The sequence below is a fragment of the Hibiscus syriacus genome, unplaced genomic scaffold, assembly GCF_006381635.1.
Source record: "Hibiscus syriacus cultivar Baekdansim isolate YM2019G1 unplaced genomic scaffold, ASM638163v2 tig00111847_pilon, whole genome shotgun sequence".
In the NCBI taxonomy this organism is placed as follows: Eukaryota; Viridiplantae; Streptophyta; class Magnoliopsida; order Malvales; family Malvaceae; genus Hibiscus; species Hibiscus syriacus.
Window position 1 is genome coordinate 2,796,748 of NW_024063200.1, and position 7,952 is coordinate 2,804,699.

Sequence of the window (7,952 nt, forward strand, 5' to 3'; positions counted from 1 at the left end):
GTGTATAAAGATTTTTTGTTAAAAATACGTGTCTAATATTTTATTGTTATACTTTTAGGTGTCTATCTTTGACACTGTCATATTTATATTTTTATTATTTTAAAGAAAGTTAAATTATTATTTAAAAATATTTTATTGAAAAAATTGAACGTGCTACGTGTCACTTAATGTTTTTTCAACGGTAGATACTTAAAATTATAATGAAAAAAACTTTTACTTAAACAAAAAATTCTTTAAACATTAAAAATCAATTTTATGTATAATTTAGACTCTTATTTTTATATTAAGTGAATGATTATTTTTAAAATTTTGATAATTGTTTTTTAAAGAAATGATAGGGAAGTTCTGCTATGCGGCCGTTAAAAAACGGCTAAAAAACAGCGTGACTGATTAAACAAGTAACCGGTTCAAATGTAGACTGGTTATGTTCTATCATTTAACCGAAAATATTATCAAATACAATAACATATTAGGTAGCGCTTATATAATGTAATAGGTAGAGCGCTTATATAATGTAATAGGTAACACTTATATAATAAAATAGGTTAATTACTTAATTTGTTATTACAACATATTAGGTAAATGCCTAAAATGTTATCAATGATAACATAACCGGTTAATTACTATAAACATTATCAAGAACAATAACATATTAGTTAGCGCTTATATAACGTAATAGCTAGCTCTTATATAATAAAATAGGTTAATTATTTAATTTGTTATTACAACATATTAGGTAAATGCCTAAAATGTTACCAACAATAACATAACCAATTAATTACTAGAAACATTATCAAGCACAATAACATTTTAGGTAGCGCTTATATAACGTAATAGATAACGCTTATATAATAAAATAATTAATTACTTAATTTGTTATTACAACATATTAGGTAAACGCTTAAAATGTTACCAATGATAACATAACCAATTAATTACTAGAAACATTATCAAACATAATAATATATTAGGTAGCGCTTATGTAACAAAATATACTTACTTAATTTGTTATAAGTTATGATAAACTTACCTTAGGAATACATGTTAACAAAATTTAAACTACCTATTACATTAAAATACCACCGTTTTTAAGGTTGTTAATAATGTAAACGGTAAGAAAATAGCGCTACCTATTACATTAAAATACCTATCGATTTTTTGAAGGTTGCTAATAATGTAAACGGTAAAAAAAAATAGTGCTACATATTACATTAAAATACCTACCGGTTTTTTTGAAGGTTGCTAATAATGTAAACGGTAAAAAAAATAGACGCTACCTATTACATTAAACTACCTACCAGATATGTTGAAAGTATTGATTCATTTAAATAAGTATCGCACTTTTGGAATTTAAAAGAAAAACAGTAATAGCGCCTATAAAGTATCGATACTTTATAAAAATGTATCGATACTTTACAATATAACAGTAAAAATATGACAAAACCAATTTCATTATGACAAAACCGGTAAAGAGCTACCTGATATGTTAAAAGTATCGATACTTTATAAAAATGTATCGATACTTTACAATATAAAAGGTAAAAATATGACAAAACCAGTTTATTATGACAAAACGGTAAAGAGTTACCTAATATGTTGAAAGTATCGATCCATTTTATAAAAATGTATTGATACTTTACAATATAACATGTAAAAATATGACAAAACCATTTCATTATGACAAAACCGGTAAAGAGCTACTTGATATGTTGAAATTATCGATCATTTTTATAAAAATATATCGATACTTTACAATATAACATGTAAAAATAAGATAAAACCAGTTTTATTATGACAAAACCGGTAAAGAACTACCTGATATGTTGAAAGTATCGATCCTTTTTATAAAAATCTATCGATACTTTACAATATAACAAATAAAAATAAGAAAAACCAGCTTCATTATGACAAAACCGGTAAAGAGCTACTTTATATGTTGAAAGTATCGATTTTTTTTATAAAAATATATCGATACTTTACAATATAACATGTAAAAATATGACAAAACCGGTTTCATTATGACAACATCAGAAAAGAGCTACCTAATATGTTGAAAGTATAAATAATTTTTTTACATGTATCGATACTTTGTTTAAAGTTATGTAATTTATTTTTCAAAATTTTTTAATAGTACTTCATGTTTTCCACCTAAAATATTAATTTAATAATTTTATTTATACAAAAAATTATTTAATTGTTTAGATATTTTATAAAATATTATTTAGAATTTAAATTTAATAATTTTAACCAAAGATAATAATAAATATATAATATTTATTTTATTATTTTTAATTTAATAATAATATATACCGTAACATAAAAATAAATCATTAAAACGTATAATTATTAAATTAATATATTAAAACTCACTCAAAAGATAACCTTAAATTAATGTTTTCCACATTAAAATAATATAAACATTTATATATATATATCGTCACTTACCGATAATCAAAGTTTACCGATTACTAAATTTTTAATAATTTTTAATATTTTTACCTAAAACTTATTAATTTATTAATATAATAACACTAAATCAAATTTATTAAATATCTTTTAATATCTGATAACGTCATATATTAACCGTATATTAGTCTCACATAAAGAATCACATGCAAAGACAGCTATTTCATCCCTTTCCCACATGCATTCCTCAGATAAGATCACATCTCACCTCTCTCTCTCTCTCTCTCTCTCTCATTTTTCTCTCAATTTTTGTCGCCTCTTTGCCCTATTTCACATTCCTCACAAACAACACCATCACTCTTCTTCCATTTTTTCCTTGTTCGACAAATGGGTGTTTCGCTATTGTGAAATGGCGTATTGGGTCCCTTCCCTTTTCCTTTTTGGTTGTATTCTTATGACATTCTAACACCGGGCATTGTCTGGTTTGCCTCAAGGAGGAAGGAATCCTTTTTAAGTGTGTGTGTATATATATACTGTTCACTGGAGTCAACTTTGTGGTTTCTGGGTAACTTCTTTTTGCCTCTCTTGTGTTTGATCTTTGAAGTTAATGTGGGATTGCTCAAGGGGAATTGTTTTTCTGTTGGTTCTTGACTTGTATTCTGGCTTTGATAGTTCACACGGAAAAAGAGATTTGATCTGATTTGTATGGTGAAAAGAGGAGATAATGGCTGCAATTCCCCTTATTTGAATCAAGAATTGGAGGATTTAGGTTCAATTGATTGAACAACATCATGGCTGCAAAACTTCTGCATTCATTAGCAGATGAGAATCCAGATTTGCAGAAACAAATGGGATACATGGTTGGGGCTTATCAAATCTTTGATGATCACCATAAGCTTACCTCCAAGCGCCTCGGCCATGGGAATCTTCAAGCAGGTATATCATTTACTGAAATATAATTTACTTTTCTGTGATTGATGCAATGTTTGAGTGAAAATTGTGTCAATTTTCTCTTTTGTTTTAGTTTTATAATTCATTGTCACCTGCATTGGCCTTATCTTATAGCAATTGTTACTATTACGAATCGGCCTATGCTGCAACTAAGGGTCCATATCGATTTGTTTGACAATAATTGACTTCCAGAACACCTAAGAAATGCACTGTAATTGTCTTGATTTCAACTGTTTTCTATCTGTGCAATGATGCATGAACGTGGAATTAGTACAGTAATTCAATCATTGTTTTATCGAAGCCGTTTCTATCTAAAGCACAGTCCCAGTTTTCTATTTTCATTCCTTTGTTCTTTGTGCTCTCAAACATTTCTTTCATGCATTTCTAGGTAATTCCCAGTTAAACAATGGTATCCATGAAGGGGATTCGAGTAATGCCTTTCATCGACAAACTGCTACGGTAAGTCCCCGGAAATATGCTCTGCATTTTCTCACCCCCTCCCGTCCCACTACCATTTTTATGTCATGTGAGATTGAGTGGATTTATATTGATGCCTCGGCTGTGACTATGTTCACAAGAAACTCTCTGAAATTGCACGATGACTATGAGTACTCAAATTGCTTCTTTAGTTACGGAAAAGTTGATTAGGTGATGCCATTTTTGTATGGAAATCTGTCCGTACATTCTTTTGATTTCCAGGAAACGAAGATAAACAGAAGTGGGAGTGAGAAACAAAGGATTTCGACGGAATCTTTGAGAGCCTATTTTTCGTCATCACGCTCATCTTCTTCTCATCACTGGAGTATAACAAGACGGCTCAGCAAGAGGTCCCTTTCCCCGAAACTCCTCACGAGGAAATGGTCATGGACCAATCAAGTTCTTCTCCGCATGTAGGATATCAATGCATTGGCCTCCGAGATGTGGTCAAGGAGTCGATGTATAGAGAAGCCAGAGGACTATTGGTTCAAACAACAGCCAGAGAGGAAGTACCGGGTAGTATGGTGAAGGATAGAGATTCGTCGAGGCCATTTCAGCTTCCTAAATCAGTGGATGGGTCTTATGGTGTCGGGATCAATGGAAAGCAAAATGTGCGTGATGAGTTGGAGTCTCTTAGAGTTCTTGCTAAACTTCGGGAAGCACCTTGGTACTACAACAATGAAGCTAGGGAACTTCAAAGATCATCACATGAAGCAAATGGTTCTTGGAACTCGATTTCAAGGGATGCTAACGCTCCTCGATTTTCTTATGATGGAAGAGAGGTTAATCATTTATCTTTCAAATCACGAGACACCTTCAAATCTGCACCAAAGCTTAAAGTTCTGCCAAGATATTCTTTGGATAGTTGTGAAAAGTCAACGAGGGGTTCAGATCATCTTACGGAAAGTTTTCAAAGTAGTGGCAATTTGGACGGTGGAGTTACTAATCCACCCCAATCATCGGGACCCCAGAAGCGCCCTCCTAATGTTATAGCCAAGCTGATGGGCCTGGAGTCGTTTCCGAGTTCTTCCTCAGCTGGTGATGGTCAGTTGGGTGTTAGTAAAACCTGCTTGGTTGAAGATAACAATCCTTTCTTACGGTCACTAAGAGCAAATGATCCAAGCAGGCCGACCGGAACTAACTCCACAAGAAGCTCATTGAAAGACCCAGCATCACCACGGTGGAAAAATCCTGATTTGATCATGAAACCTATTTCTAGTTCAAGGTTCCCGATTGAGCCAGCACCATGGAAACATGTCGGTGGAAGTCAAGGCTCTCAGAAACAACCTCTGAAACATGTAAAAGTTCCGGTCAATGATCCAAATACTTTTCCTTCAGTTTATAGTGAGATTGAGAACAAATTGAAAGATCTGGAATTTAAACAATCTGGAAAGGATCTCAGAGCTCTTCAACAGATAATAGAAGCAATGCAAGCAAAAGGACTCCTTGAGACCCAGAAAGAAGAACAAGCGGACACCTTGGTGAATCAAAGAGACAATAAACCAAAATGTACGAGCACTGGTCAGAATCCGAGAGGTCAGCAAAGTCCACAGAACACTCGCATCAAAACCTCCTCTAAAGTGGATTCAGATGCTATAGAACATACGAATCTCCTATTGTGATCATGAAACCTGAAAACTTGTTGAGAAAGTTGGTATTCATGCTTCGGAAGTAATCCCGAAGACGAATTTTCCAGTTTTCCCAAGGTTCAAAGTGGGGGGTCTGTAGATAACAAAAAAGGTTCAATAGATGGTCGAGCAACTCGAGATCGAACTGCCAGAAACAGTAGTAGCAATTCTGCTTTCAGCTCTACTGATAAGAGAGCTATTAGCAAGAATATTAAAGCCATACAGTTTTCAATGAAATCTTCAAAAGAAAGTACTGCAACTTCAGTAAAGAATTCTGGACAGGCGAGCCGGAGACTGCAGCCGAAAAAGCTTGAATCGGACAGGCGATCACGTCCGCCTAATGTACCACCTGATCCAAGCAAACCCAGAAGGCAATACCACGGGCATTTGTCCGAGTCGGGTACCTCTGGTGGTAAACATAGACCAAAATCTCCCGCCGTGCTGCAGTGTGGTGACCAACTGAGTCAGATAAGTACAGAATCATGGACTTCTAGTCACCAAGGAGGCGACATTTTTCTGCAATCAGACATCAGTATCATCTTGCAGTCAAAGTTAGATGCCGAAGCACCCAGTCATGAAAGATCTATCGTGATCACTGGTAGTCAAAGCCCATCCGTGATGGCTTCGAAATGTTCAATTTCCAGCATAATGCCGAAGGTGACATTTTATTTACAGTCTTTACAGTTCATTCAATTTTTTTCCTTTTCGGTTACCTTTTATTACCATACATGCAGAAATCAACATTGAGAATTTTGAGGATGAATCGATAGAAGAACCTGCCATGGTTGCTCCGGAACATCCAAGTCCGGTTTCTGTCCTTGATACCTCGATTTATGGAGATGATGAACCATCTCCAATAAAGCAGCTATCAAACACTTCTGAAGGTAACAATTCTGTTTCCTAAGATACTTGATTTGGACATACAATCTGTTGTGAATTAGACGAAGATGCAAATGCTGCTCGGTTTATCCATTCAACGCATTTTTTATTTTTCATTATTGAATATTTTTTCGCATACCAATATAAAATTTTAATGCAATGCATACTAGTTGTCATTGTACTCAGATTTACAAGTACGATAGCCGTCATCATTTCATTGTGGTCGCCACCATAGCTGTTGTTGTAAATATAGTAAAATTCCGAATGCTTTTTGAGCATTTATACCCCCTCAAGATCACATCATCCCGAAAGAGAAACAATTGTCACAAAGGGATCAATGAACTTAAAATCTCTCTTGACTATGCATTGTATCAGGTAATGGTGCTGAAGGTTTGAACAAAGATCACAATGATGAGCAATGGAACCCTGCAGATAAGTGCACGGCTAACAACGTTGGGTCTGGTCTTACATCCGAGATTAATCGCAAGAAACTACAGAACATCGAACATTTGGTCCAAAAACTTAGAAGACTGAACTCCGAACATGATGAAGCCAGTACGGATTATATTGCCTCTCTTTGTGGAAACACAAATCCCGATCACAGATATATTTCTGAAATATTATTAGCCTCTGGTCTTCTACTGAAAGATCTCGGTTCTGGCTTGACAACATTTCAGCTTCATCCATCAGGCCATCCCATCAACCCTGAGCTGTTTATAGTTTTGGAGCAAACCAAATCAAGCTCTTTGTTATTGAAAGAAACGAGTAAAACCAGAAATATTTCCCATTCAAAGCTGGACCATGAGAAATTCTATCGAAAGCTTATATTTGATTCTGTTAATGAAATTCTAGTGGGAAAGCTGGCTCTATTTGGAGCATTTCCAGAGCCTAGGATAATATTGGGCAAGTTGGCAAAGAAGTCCCTCACTGCACATCAGCTTCTAAAAGAACTGTGTTTCGAGATCGAGCAGCTTCAATCCAGGAAAGCAAAGTGTGAACTGGAGGAAAATGAGGATGGTCTGAAAAGCATATTGTGGGAAGACATAAAGAATCGATCGGAGAATTGGACAGATTTTAACGGTGAGATTTCTGGGATGGTGCTCGATGTTGAAAGATTGGTCTTTAAAGATTTAGTTAACGAGATTGTGATTGGCGAAGAAGGTAGCTTACGAGCCAAGCAAAGCAGGCGGCGGCGGCAGCTGTTTTCCAAGTAAACTATGTGCAAATGCCTTGTAATTCTTCTTCATTCACCCTTTTCTTTTTTTCTCATGAAAGCATAATATAACAATTCGTGGATAAGAATTGAGGCAGTGGTGTTTAATGTCGTACTCTCTCAGATTATGCCAACATTCATATTTGTATGAAAACTTTTGTATATGAACTAATGTTATATGCTAATTGTCTCCTCATGCTCTATGTTTTGTGATGTCTTGTAAGATTAACTACAGTTGCCAATCAAGTGTATATGCGTATTCGATTGGTCGATGATTGAATCGAAAAATTACATAACCGTCCAAATTTTGTGTATGCGTATGCCTATTCGTACTAACATGTGTTAATTGTATAAATACTTGGATAAGTTTAATCATGCTTTCAGTTCCGATACTCTTT

At 34.3% G+C, this 7,952-nt stretch overlaps 1 pseudogene; it reads left to right on the forward strand.

The window, feature by feature from the left end:
- The first annotated feature begins 2,709 nt into the window (after positions 1-2,709).
- On the forward strand, positions 2,710-7,675 carry LOC120172258 (annotated as a pseudogene).
- Positions 7,676-7,952: the final 277 nt, after the last annotated feature.